Consider the following 12,893-nt stretch of genomic DNA (forward strand, 5'->3'; position numbering starts at 1 on the left):
CTGTGGTGGAACAACATAAATTTAAACAAGGGGCGGCCTTTCCAAGACCCAGTGCCACAATACGTAATAACAACAGATGCTTCCATGACAGGGTGGGGAGCACACCTCGATCAACACAGCATACAAGGACAATGGAACGTACATCAAACAAAACTGCATATCAATCACCTAGAACTTCTTGCAGTTTTTCAAGCACTAAAAGCTTTCCAACCAATAATAGTTCACAAATACATTCTCGTCAAAACAGACAACATGACAACAATGTATTATCTAAACAAGCAGGGAGGGACGCACTCCACGCAGTTAAGCCTGTTAGCACAAAAAATTTGGCATTGGGCAATTCACAACCAAATTCGCCTAATTGCACAGTTTATACCAGGGATACAAAATCAACTCGCAGACAATCTCTCTCGAGATCACCAACAGGTCCACGAATGGGAAATTCACCCCCAAATACTGAACACTTATTTCAAACTCTGGGGAACACCTCAGATAGACTTGTTTGCGACAAGGGAGAACGCAAAATGCCAAAACTTCGCATCCAGATACCCACACAAACAATCCCAAGGCAATGCCCTATGGATGAACTGGTCAGGGATATTTGCTTACGCTTTTCCTCCTCTCCCTCTCCTTCCTTACCTGGTAAACAAACTCAGTCAAAACAAACTCAAACTCATATTGATAGCACCAACTTGGGCAAGGCAACCCTGGTACACAACGCTGCTAGACCTATCAGTGGTACCCTGCATCAAATTGCCCAACAGGCCAGATCTGTTGACACAGCACAACCAAAAGATCAGACACCCAGATCCAGCATCGCTGAATCTAGCAATCTGGCTCCTGAAATCCTAGAATTCGGGCACTTACAACTTACCCAAGAATGTATGGAAGTCATAAAACAAGCAAGAAGGCCATCCACCAGGCACTGCTATGCAAGTAAATGGAAGAGGTTTGTTTGCTACTGCCATATTAATCAAATACAACCATTACACACAACTCCAGAACATGTAGTGGGTTACTTGCTTCACTTACAAAAATCTAACCTAGCTTTCTCTTCCATTAAGATTCACCTTGCAGCAATATCTGCATACCTGCAGACTACCTATTCAACTTCCCTATATAAAATACCAGTCATTAAAGCATTCATGGAGGGCCTTAGGAGAATTATACCACCAAGAACACTACCTGTTCCTTCATGGAACCTAAATGTTGTCCTAACTAGACTTATGGGTCCACCTTTTGAACCCATGCACTCCTGCGACATACAGTTCCTAACCTGGAAGGTGGCATTTCTCATCGCCATTACTTCCCTGAGAAGAGTAAGCGAGATTCAGGCGTTTACTATACAGGAACCTTTTATACAACTACACAAAAATAAGGTCGTCCTAAGGACCAATCCTAAATTTTTGCCAAAGGTTATTTCACCGTTCCATCTAAATCAAACAGTGGAACTTCCGGTGTTCTTTCCACAGCCAGATACCGTAGCTGAAAGGGCACTACATACATTAGATGTCAAAAGAGCATTAATGTATTACATTGACAGAACAAAGAACATCAGAAAGACTAAACAACTCTTTATTGCATTTCAAAAACCTCATGCAGGAAACCCAATTTCAAAACAAGGTATCGCCAGATGGATAGTTAAATGCATCCAAATCTGCTACCTTAAAGCTAAACGACAGCTGCCCATTACACCAAGGGCACACTCAACCAGAAAGAAAGGTGCTACCATGGCCTTTCTAGGAAACATCCCAATGCAAGAAATATGTAAGGCAGCCACATGGTCTACGCCTCACACATTCACCAAGCACTACTGTGTAGACGTGTTATCCGCACAACAAGCCACAGTAGGTCAAGCTGTATTAAGGACATTATTTCAGACTACTTCCACTCCTACAGGCTGATCCACCGCTTTTGGGGAAATAACTGCTTACTAGTCTATTGCAGAACATGCGTATCTACAGCGACAGATGCCATCGAACTGAAAATGTCACTTACCCAGTGTACATCTGTTCGTGGCATCGGTCGCAGTAGATTCGCATGTGCCCACCCGCCTCCCCGGGAGCCTGTAGCAGTTTGGAAGTTACCTTCAATTATTTATATATGTATCATCTCAACCTTAAATAAGTGCATACTTAGTCACTCCATTGCATGGGCACTATTACTACAATTCAACTCCTACCTCACCCTCTGCGGGGAAAAACAATCGAAGATGGAGTCGACGCCCATGCGCAATGGAGACAAAAGGAGGAGTCACTCGGTCCCGTGACTCGAAAGACTTCTTCGAAGAAAAACAACTTGTAACACTCCGGCCCAACACCAGATGGCGAGCTATTGCAGAACATGCGAATCTACTGCGACCGATGCCACGAACAGATGTACACTGGGTAAGTGACATTTTCATTACTTTCCTTGTGTTGGAGTACTGCCTATTCATGATTTTAGTATTTGTGTTACCATGATAAAGTATCTTTATTTTTGTAACACTGTGCGAGTCTTTCATGTGTGTAAGTGCTGTGTGACTGTAGTGATATTGCATAAGGCTTTGCATGTCTCCTAGATAAGTCTTGGTTGCCCATCCACAGCTACTTCTAGAGAGCCCTGGTTTCCTAGACACTAACTACATTTCACTAATAGGGGCTACCTGGACCTGGTATAAGGTGATAACACCGTAGGTGCTCACCATACACCGGGCTCAGCTTCCTACATTTGGTATCAAATACCTCGTCTTAGTAATTCCATACTGATGCCAGTTTTGGATTTATTGTGACATGCACCCAAAGGGCATCTTAAAGGTGCCCCATGAACCCTACTAGTCTTCTAGTGTGCTGACTGAGTGGTATCGTCCAGCCTCCAACCACAGATGACATTCTGACCCACTGTAGGTGACAGCCAGCGCCTTCTCAGGTCAGGAAGCAATGCCTGCTCCAGAAAAGGTGTTGTCATCTCCTCCAGTCGGATGGTTAATAAATCCACTTACCAAGGCCAAAGGCTTCAAAGCCTCTGCTGCCTTTGATATGCGACCCCAGCGTCCTCTAGACCTGCAGAAAGCCAATCTTTTCTCTGAGGCCCATTTGTCACCAGGACAGGCGGAAAACTAGCCATTCAGTAATTGTGTTGCACCTCCACTCTAGTCACACCCCGAAGGTGGATTACCTGATGTTCTCCACAAAAGAAGGGTTCCGCCATGTTGTTTTTGGTGGAATTAGAATCTTTGGGACAAGGTTATGCCCACTTCCCACAGGAAGTAACCAAATAGGGGGCACAGTGACCCCAGGGGTAAGTAACTCATTGGCTATTACCCATCACTCCCTGTAACACCCCTAAATTTAGTGTTTAGGAAACACACAGACAGCAGGAACTCAGTCATCTGACTACAAGAAGGACAAAGAAGAGCTGAAGACGCAAGAGCTGTGGACTAGCTGTGGACTTGGCAACAAACCGTGCCTCCCTAGTCCTGTCCGGACAGTTGCAGAGACCCAATTTGTCCTGCAGCTGTGCATCCTCCCAGAGCCTTGGAGGGCTGCCTGCACTTTGCCAACCAGCTAGCATGTCCCTTGAAGGGGAGGAGCTACTTGCATGCAGGCACCAACTACCTAATCTGGTTCGACAATCTGCTGACCACCTGGTCCACTGGTACAGCAACTGCCCAGGAAGAGGTCACTGAGTGTCCAGGAGGTCAGCCCTTTAGATACCTCCTGTCTTCAAGATGCTGATTCACTCCAGAGGCTCCCTGCCTCAATACCTAGGGTACCGGAGGCTTGTTTGTTTGGTCCAAACACTATAGCTGTCAAACTTTACTTGCACATTGAGGGACTTCAAGAGAGGCCAGCTCCATGGCAGAAGTCATCTTGCTGTGTTTCTTTTCCCTCTTCTGCAGGTGCACTGAGAACTGTGAGAGCCTCAAACTCACTGATCCGCGGCACAAACACCTGTGCATTCGAGGACACCCCCCCCCCCCGAAACCAACGATGTCTGTGTTCCTAAGACCTTCAAGTGCAGAGCAACCCTTTGCTTTCTGCTTGACTGGTCCTCAGATCCTATTTGCAGCCTTTTCTTATAGGTACTCTTCCCCATTGACTTTACAGTGTAGCTTTTGAGGCTACTACCACTGGAAACACCTCTGCATCCAGAGACATCAGGGCAGTTAAACTTGAACAGTTTGTGATTTCTAGATCTTTGGCCCCTACTTACCTTAAATCAAATCAAATACTTTATTGCTCGATTAATAAAAAAAAAAAAAAAAAAAAAAATTGCAATATAAGACATGGCCACATGCTACAAAATATAGTAAAACAGTTAAAAACATGGCAACTAAGTAATTTATAATCATGAAAAAATGTTTAAGCTACTACTTTATGAATTATCCTAAAGCAATCTTCCCAAGTCTGCCTTATTCAGTTTCTTATGAAATAGTTGTAAAAATGTTACCCCCCTACAGCAAAATGGTATTGACTCCCCCATAAGCCAGTTTATTACCGCAGGTCTACATGAGCGGATGTTATTAGCTAGGAAATCATGTTTTAACAATTTTCTTCTTTCCAGACCAAGAGCGGGGCAAATGCAAAAGGCATGCAGCAATGATTCCTGGTTGTAGCCCCATAAATGGCAGTTTAGATCAATATATTGGCCTTTCCAGGATGGACGATCTGCTTTGGTGTCGAAAAAGTCCATACGATATAACAGGAATTGATGTTTGATGTGAACATAAGTGCTCAGCTAAATACCCCTGTGGGGACAATGTCGAGTAAGACCCCAAGACTGCCCAGGCATGCCGTCGTTTGGCCAGAATGGCTTTGTCTTTAGTAAGCGAGAGTGAGCGAACTGCAATGTTGACTAGTCTATTAAATTCGGACTTCCCCATGTTACATTTCCATGCCTCTTCCATTCCCAAATTGATGATAACCTGGCTTAGGTAGCTTCCTCTGTGTTCCTTTCCTGTTATTGAGTTGTTGCGCCTGTACTTTTTGCCAGCAGGAGTAGAGTAAGGAGGAATTCTCTGCCACTCGTAACCTCCATGATGCTTTAAGAAAGGCTCCCTGATGCTGGAAAGTGTGATTTATTTATTTTTGTTTATTTTTATTTTTTTAAAAAAAATTAAGCCCATCTCCAGTCTGACCTAGGCCAGGGAAGCACTTTTCGGGATATTAAAATCTGCCTTGTATGTTTTGACTTGACTGTTCAATGCATGGATCTCCCAGCCCTTCAATATTTCAGTCCCATTAGAAATTGCTGGACATGTTTTTGAGTAAATGGGACCAGTTGGAGCAATCCAGCTTCTTTGTGAGCAGGTTAAATCTATATGTTAATGAATTGGCCTTTGCCTTGAACGACTGTAAATGGTACTTCCATTTCAGGCGAGGTTCAAGATAAACTCCGAGATATTTATACGACTGCACCATCTCCACTTTTTCCTCTCCCAGGTACCAATTCAATTGTTTATAGTTTGTCCCTAAGAACCTTATCAGTTTAGTTTTTATCCAGATTTATTTCTAGGCCTTGCTCGGCCATAAAGGTGTTGAGCGCTGTTATTCTCTGTATGACTCAACAGTACAATATCGTCTACATATTGAAGACACCCAATTTTCTCTGAACCCAACACCCTACTTGCCTTAAGTCCACAACAACAGTCCTGTAAGTCGTTTCTCCCATAGGATAACATAACTACTTTCAAGGGTCATGCCTCAAATCTGACAGCTGTATTTTCTCTGTGTAGGAAAGTGACTCTTTTGACATGGTCACCCCCCTTCCCACACACACACACACACACACACACACTGTAGGGAAATGCCACTGTTGGCATGGTCACCCCCACTTTTTGTCTAAGTGTTGATGCCACCTTTGATTGGAAGTGTGCTGGGACCCTGCTAACCAGGCCCCAGCACCAGTGTTCTTTCCCTAAAACTCTACCTTTGTTTCCACAATTAGCACAGCCCTGGCACACAGTTAAGTCCCTTGTAAACAGTACCCCTGGAACCAAAGGCCCTGTGTCCAGGGAAGGTCCCTAAGGGCTGCAGCATGCATTATGCCACCCTCAGGGACCCCTCACTCAGTGCATGCACACTGCCTTGCAGCTTGTGGGTGCTGGTGGTGAGAAAAGGTAAAGTCAACATGGCACTCCCCTCAGAGTGCTATGCCCACAAACCACTGCCTGTGGCATAGGTAGGTCACCTTTCTAGCAGGCCTTACAACCCTAAAGGCAGGGTGCACTATACCACAGGTGAGGGCATAGCTACATGAGCACTGTGCCCCTCCAGTGTCTAAGTCAATTCTTAGACATTGTAAGTGCAAGGTGGCCATACTGAGTATATGGTCTGGGAGTTAGTCATTACGAACTCCACAGCACCATAATGGCTACACAGAATACTGGGAAGTTGGGTATCAAACATCTCAGCACAATAAACCCACACTGATGCCGGTGTGGGGGGTTATTGAGAAATGCACACAGAGGGCACCTTTTTAGAGATGCCCCCTGTATGTTAACCCAACTGCTAGTGCAAGGCTGACCAGTCTGTGCCAGCCTGCCACTTCCAGATGAGTTTCAAACACACATGGGGTGAGTTCCTTTGTGCACTCTGTGGTCAGAAGCCCCCACTTTTTGGAAGCAAGCCCGGAGGTATAATGAGAAAAACAAGGAGGAGTCACCCCCCTCAGCCAGGTCCACCTGTAACACCTGTCCTAATACCCTAATATGATAGGCCTAACCTCCTACCTAAAGGAGAGCTGGGTTTGCTAAACCTAATCTGCCAATTCCATGTCCATGAGAGGAGCCTCCAACCCTCGTTACCATGGAATGAGGTCTCTATCTCAGACTCCTCAGGGACACGAAGACTGGGTCAGCGTCCAGACGACGTGCAGCATCGATATCAGCGATGGTGGCGATGCCCTCTGGTCAGAATACCTATGATTATCTGTCTAAAGTGTGATGTATTCATACAGATCTACAAGGTCCCCTGACGTAGGTGTATTCCTAAACAATAGATAACAGACATGCTTGGGGCGGCAATTATTATAAACAAATCCCTCGAAAGTATAGAGAGGGAAAGTCCCCAAGTGTGAACACCTACTGTTTGTTTGTCTTTGTCACTTGATCTTGACTCCTTAGCACGGTGGCACTGATAATGCAAAGCATAACAAGTGGCCTAACTATAAACAAGGCAGCCATCTTAGATGAATTAAATAATTAAATAGGCTAAGACAGAGCAAGCTAAGTAGGTTAAGTCACTAGGTGACGGGGGCACGAGTATGCAAGCCAAAGGCCAAGCTAACTCCTGTTATCCCATTAAAACAAACTAGGATTCACTACACTTCAAAGACCCTGCAACCGTTCTGCAGGACCAGAGACTCCTGAAAAGCCTCCAGGGGACTGCCTGCATCACGAGGACCAAGAACTCCTGTGGGCAGTGGCTCTGCCCAACCAGAAGAAAACACATCGATCTTTAAAGGGACTCCCACCTTACTCCAGAAGCGTGAGTCCCCACTACTCTTCACTCGACGTCCCCAGCATGTGTCCAGAGAAACCAACTATCCAGAGAGGACCCCCAGGTGACTGCGATGACGTGTCCACCCTGTGCTGACCTCCCTGCACCCCCATGACAACGCCTGCAGAGGGAATCCCGAGGTCCCCCCTGACTGCCCGGGACGAAGATATCAGACCCCTGGAAAAAGCACTGCACAGTCAGCCCCCAGGCCTGTGAGAAACCGACCACCAGTGCAGCAAAGACCAGCAGGCGGCCCTCAGTCTTGCCCAGTCGGTGGCTTGCCCGAGAGGTCCTCCTGTGCCCAGCCTGAAGCGCCTAAGTGACCCCCGGGTCCCTCCATAGAGTTCTATTGAGAACCCGATGCAATGTTTGCACACTGCACCCGGCCGCCCCCATGCCACTGAGGGTGTGGTTTGTGTGCCTACTTGGGGCCCCTCCAGTACTCCTCTAAACCCCCCTGGTCTGCCCTCTGACACCATGCGTACTTACCTGCCAGCAGACTGGAACCGGAGTACCCCCTATCTCCATAGGCGCCCACGTTATTTTGCCTCCTGTTTGACCTCTGCACCTTACCAGCCCTGTGTTGCTGGTGTTTAGGGTTACCTTGAACCCACAACGATGGACTACCTATAACCTGGAGATTGAACCCATACGTGTGGTACTTACCTCTGAAAGTGTACTGTACTTACCTCCCCCAGGAACTGTTGAAAGTTGCAGTGTCCACTTTTTAAATAGCTTTTTGCCATTTTAATGACAACCGTGTACAATATTGATTTAATTCAAAGTCCTAACTATTACTATGCAAAGTATCGTTCATTTAATGTACTTACCTGCTAAATGAATCTTGTGATTCTGAAAATAAATTAACAAAAGAATATTTTTCTATATAAAAACCTATTGGCCTGGAGTTGTCATTGAGTGTATGTTTTCACTTATTGCTTGTGTGTACAACAAATGCTTAACACTACCCTCTGATAAGCCTAACTGCTCGTCCACACTACCACAAATAGAGCATTAGTATTATCTATTATTGCCTCGGTCAAGCCTCTTGGGGAACCCCTGGACTCTGTGTACACTATTTCTCATTTTGATATAGTATACACAGAGCCAGCTTACTACACACATGCACACTTTTTGCCTGGTTTCTGGTGCAATTCGGATGGAATGTTCACTGGGTACCTCCTAAACCGGTCCCCAGTGCCAGATCACTTACCCTAAAACTGCACAGTCGTTGTTCCCAGTTGGCAAATCTTAAGTTGACACTAAGTCCCTAGTAAATGGTATTCATGGTACCTAGGGCATGGGGTACTAAAAGAAGGCTGCTGAGGAATACAGCACAGATTGTGCCACCCTCAGGTACTCTCTCACTAAGTACACACAGTGCTGCTTTCCGCAGGCTGCGTGTCTTGGTGCAGAACCAGAATGAAAGCATGACATGGCGCAGCCTTTGTGCCCTGTACACTGCATGCAATATATGTAAGTGACCCCTCTGGCAGGCCTTTCAGGCCTAAAGGCAGGGTATATCATATTACATGTGAGGGCATACCTGCATTAGCAGATATTCCCCTGCAATGTTTTTGCCAATTCTCAGACATAGTAAGTGAACAGTGCAGCCATTTTATGTACATGTGCTGGACCCTGGTCATTACGAGCTCCCCATGTACATGATGGCTTCACTGACAATAGGGATGTTTGGTATCAAGCATCTTGTATTAATAAACCCTCACTGAATCCAGTGGTGGTTTTGTTAAGACATGCTCTCAGAGGGCACCTTAGAGGTGCCTCCTTGAAGCTTACCAACTCCTAGAGTGGGCACTAACAGGTCAAAACCAGTGCAGACACTTTAGACGGAGTTCTTGCCCCCTGAGGTGAGAGCCAATGCTCTGGCAGGCTCATAACAGAGGTCTGCTCTGGGCAGAGGTGTGACCTCCTCTCTCAGGCAGGATGGACATTCCAGGTTATGGAGATTCACAGGTCTGGCTGCCTTTGATATGCGACCCAGGCCACTCTAAATGATGGAGGCGGCCAGCCTCCAGTTCCTGACCCAACTTTTGGCGGAAGGCCTGGCTGGAAAATTAACTAAATTAGGTGTGTCCATCTCATGCCAGTCCCACTGCTAGGGTGTACACTACTTTTTGAATTCCTCCATCTTGCATGGAATGAATTAGGCCAATAGGGTTAGGGTTATGCCACCTCCCAAAGGAAGTGGTCATAGGAAGGGTGTAGTCGCCCTAAAGGGGAGTAGCCTATTGGTTATCTCCTGGCACTCCCCGTAACGCCCCTAAATTCAGCATTTAGGTGTCACCCATGAACCCTAAAATCAGATTTCTGTCAGCCTAAAAAGAGCCGGACATTACAGCGTCGCACCAGCAAAGGCAACTGAAGGCACCATCTGACTTGGCCCCCAGCCTTACCGGCTTGTCTGCAGCTTTCAAAGAACTTGCGCCCAGAAGACAACTGTCCTGCAGCCCAGCAATCTCTAAAGCTTTGGGAGGACTTGCCTGCCTTCAATAAAGACCAAGAACTCCTGTGGACAGCGGACCCGTCCAAAAGAAACCTCTCCATAGAAGAAAGAAGTCTGCCTGAGGAACCACAAAACCGCCACCTGGAAACACCTCTGCACCCGATGCCCATGGCCCAAGTCAAAGTGTACCACCAGTCCAGTGAAGGTTCCCCAGTGCTTCTGGCCCGGAGTCCATTGTGGACTGGCCCCTGCAGGACTCCACTGCAACACCTGCAGCCTAAAACAGAGGGCTCCCCTGACCGCGATCTTTCTGGTAAGCTGTTTCCGACGCCAAGACACCCCTGCACCCAGCGCCCCTGGGACTTGGTGAGCTAGACCATTGGTGTCCCTATGACCCCTGGCATCTTAACTTACCCGGGCAGCTGTGGGTTGACCTCCCCCGGCCTCCTAGCCAGAGCTGCAGCCCATTTCTGAAAGTTATCCTTTGCATTGACTAACATTTGGAGGCCGTTGCTGTTTTGGCACTCAGCACCTGGCTGCCCCTGTGCTGCTTTGTGGCTCTCCTTGTCCTTACCTCAACCCCAGGTGATCCACCCGTGACCTCGCTCCACGCACCTGTAAGCAGCTCTGCAGCATATATACCCCCTGTCTCCATTGGATAGCATTGAGTGTCCAACGCTGTGTTGGCACACTGCACCCAGCTGCCCCTGTGCCCCTAAGGGTGTAAGTTTGGTGCTGCATTGTGACCCCCCACCCAGCGGTGCTCGTCTCAACTCCCGGAGACTAACGTCTCACAACCGCCTGCACTTACCTGGGAGCAGCGCCTCTTCCCTCCTCCTCCTCCCCCATTTTCCTTTGACTAACATTGGGCACAGACTCACACTTCAACCTTGGCACCCAGTGACCTCAGTGCTGCTGTGGGTGCACTCTTGATACCAACCTGATTCTTTCCTGGTGCTAGCCTGAAACCCTGTAGACACGGGTTATAACTTGTTTACTTACCTGAGAAACTGTATTGTTGTTTTTACTTCCATGTATTAACATTGAAAGCTCTAAAAATTGCAATGTTGATTTTTGAAAGAGCAAAGAATTTGTATTTTGAAAACTGCTGATCTTATAACGAAGTTCTTTGGTTCAAACAGGGCTGGCTTTAGCACTAGTGGTACCCTGTGCGACAGTCTTTATTGGTGCCGCCCCCCCCAGCCCATGACCACCTCCTCGGATTCACTCACTGCCACCCAGCAAATGTGTCCCTCATCTCTCCATAGCCCCTCTCTCACATACATTCATTTGTTTTAGAGCACTTGCAGAGGCTGACTTTACTAATCCACTCAGCTATATGCATAAAATATAGTTATTTTCTTTGCAGCAGGCATATTAATCCTCTACACTACTTAATGGAGAGTGAAAGCTTCTGCTAGACTAAACTCCCATCTCTCTCCCAACAGGAACGTTAATCACAATAGCTATCTTGACATTTTAATTGTTTCCCGAAGGCTGTAAGCACAAAGAACTTCTCAGCAGATGCTTTTAAATCGCAAGTTTCAATGGTTATTGCTAAGCTGAGTGCCCCCCAATCCAGGTCAGCACCTGGTGCGGCCTCACCGCTCACACTGCCCTAAAGCTGGCTCTGGGTTCAAAGCATATATTAAAGCAACTGTTATTTTTCTAAATTGGTTTTGGATGTATTCTATGACTGTCTCATTTATTTCCTCTGTGAGAACAACAAATGCTTAACACGACTCCTTAGTAAGCCTAACTATGCGCTCGAAAAGAGCACTAGACCTATCCATTTATGCCTTTGCAAACCTTTGGGGATCCACTGGACTTTCTGCAGTTTACTTCATTTTAGTGCACTATATTGAGAGCCCAGCTTCCTACACTGTCTCTGCAAATCGCTAACTTAAAACGTACTTATTTGATCCCAAAGATCGTGGTGCCTTAATATAAAAATCTGTTATTTTTGCAAATTAGTGTTGGATTTCCTTATTGAGCCATTTATGGACTGTGTGTACAACAAATTCCCAGCACGCCCCTCTGATAAGCCCAAGGCTTCTCAACCACACTACCACAGATAGAGCACCTTGGGAGTATTAAAACAAGTCCCTGTATACTAGTAAGGGATATGTGGACTCTATGCACAGTGTACCTTATTTTCGTACAGCCAGCTTCCTTCAACAGCACCATCATGGTTATAATGTTATGTATGTCGGATATCTGAATTGAGGTTTCATTGACGTGAGGGCACATACTGCCCACCCCATTAGTTTTAGAATCCTATAAGGTATTGCTGTTTTTTTCTTGTTACAGCAGTTTTTACCTTAACATGGCCATAAATTCCAAAACGTTGTCTGACTCAGAAACCGCATTGCTCCCAGCCATCACACTTGAAACTGACACAATGCGAGCATTTCTAAGGTTGTAGCTGTGAGTACAATAAAAATTAATTTGTCATTAACCAACTCAGTTTCCCTCTGCTCATCCTCTTTTCCCACCAGTGACAGTGTTGACAGCATCTGTAAATCCATAGTGATTAGTATTTGCATGAGGTTTAACAGAGCAGAGGTAGCCCCCCATCCACCCCTCCGCCGCCCAGTCCGATTGGGAAAGCCAATAGCTGGCCCATAGGTGAGATCTAATAACTTTCCCAAGTTTGTTTTCTCAAGTGAATTATAGAAAATGAATACACATTTATTAAACTGTAGCAGTCAGTGAACTTATGGTTCAACCGAAATTTTTATTTGAAAGGCTTTTTTGATTAGTCTATCCCCTAGACTGAGCTGCATGACCTTTGGCACTCGGGTAGCATATGCAGCTAAAGTGTGACAGGCCACTTTTCATGCAGTTTGTTTGGAGGGGGGCGAGAAACTTGTGTGGTGTGATGTTTTTCCCATGTTAGCTCCCATAGGAAGGTTTGCTCACCAAAAAAGCAATAAAGATTGAACTGA

The 12,893-nt window shown here is 46.2% G+C and overlaps 1 protein-coding gene across 4 annotated transcripts in view; it reads left to right on the forward strand.

Moving 5' to 3' along the window:
- The window catches only part of KMT2D (lysine methyltransferase 2D), a 1,162,185-nt gene that overhangs the window by 704,308 nt on the left and 444,984 nt on the right, over positions 1–12,893 (forward strand). The gene's annotated exons all lie outside the window — the stretch shown is intronic.

The sequence above is a fragment of the Pleurodeles waltl genome, chromosome 4_2 (genome assembly GCF_031143425.1).
Source record: "Pleurodeles waltl isolate 20211129_DDA chromosome 4_2, aPleWal1.hap1.20221129, whole genome shotgun sequence".
NCBI classification, from domain to species: domain Eukaryota; kingdom Metazoa; phylum Chordata; class Amphibia; order Caudata; family Salamandridae; genus Pleurodeles; species Pleurodeles waltl.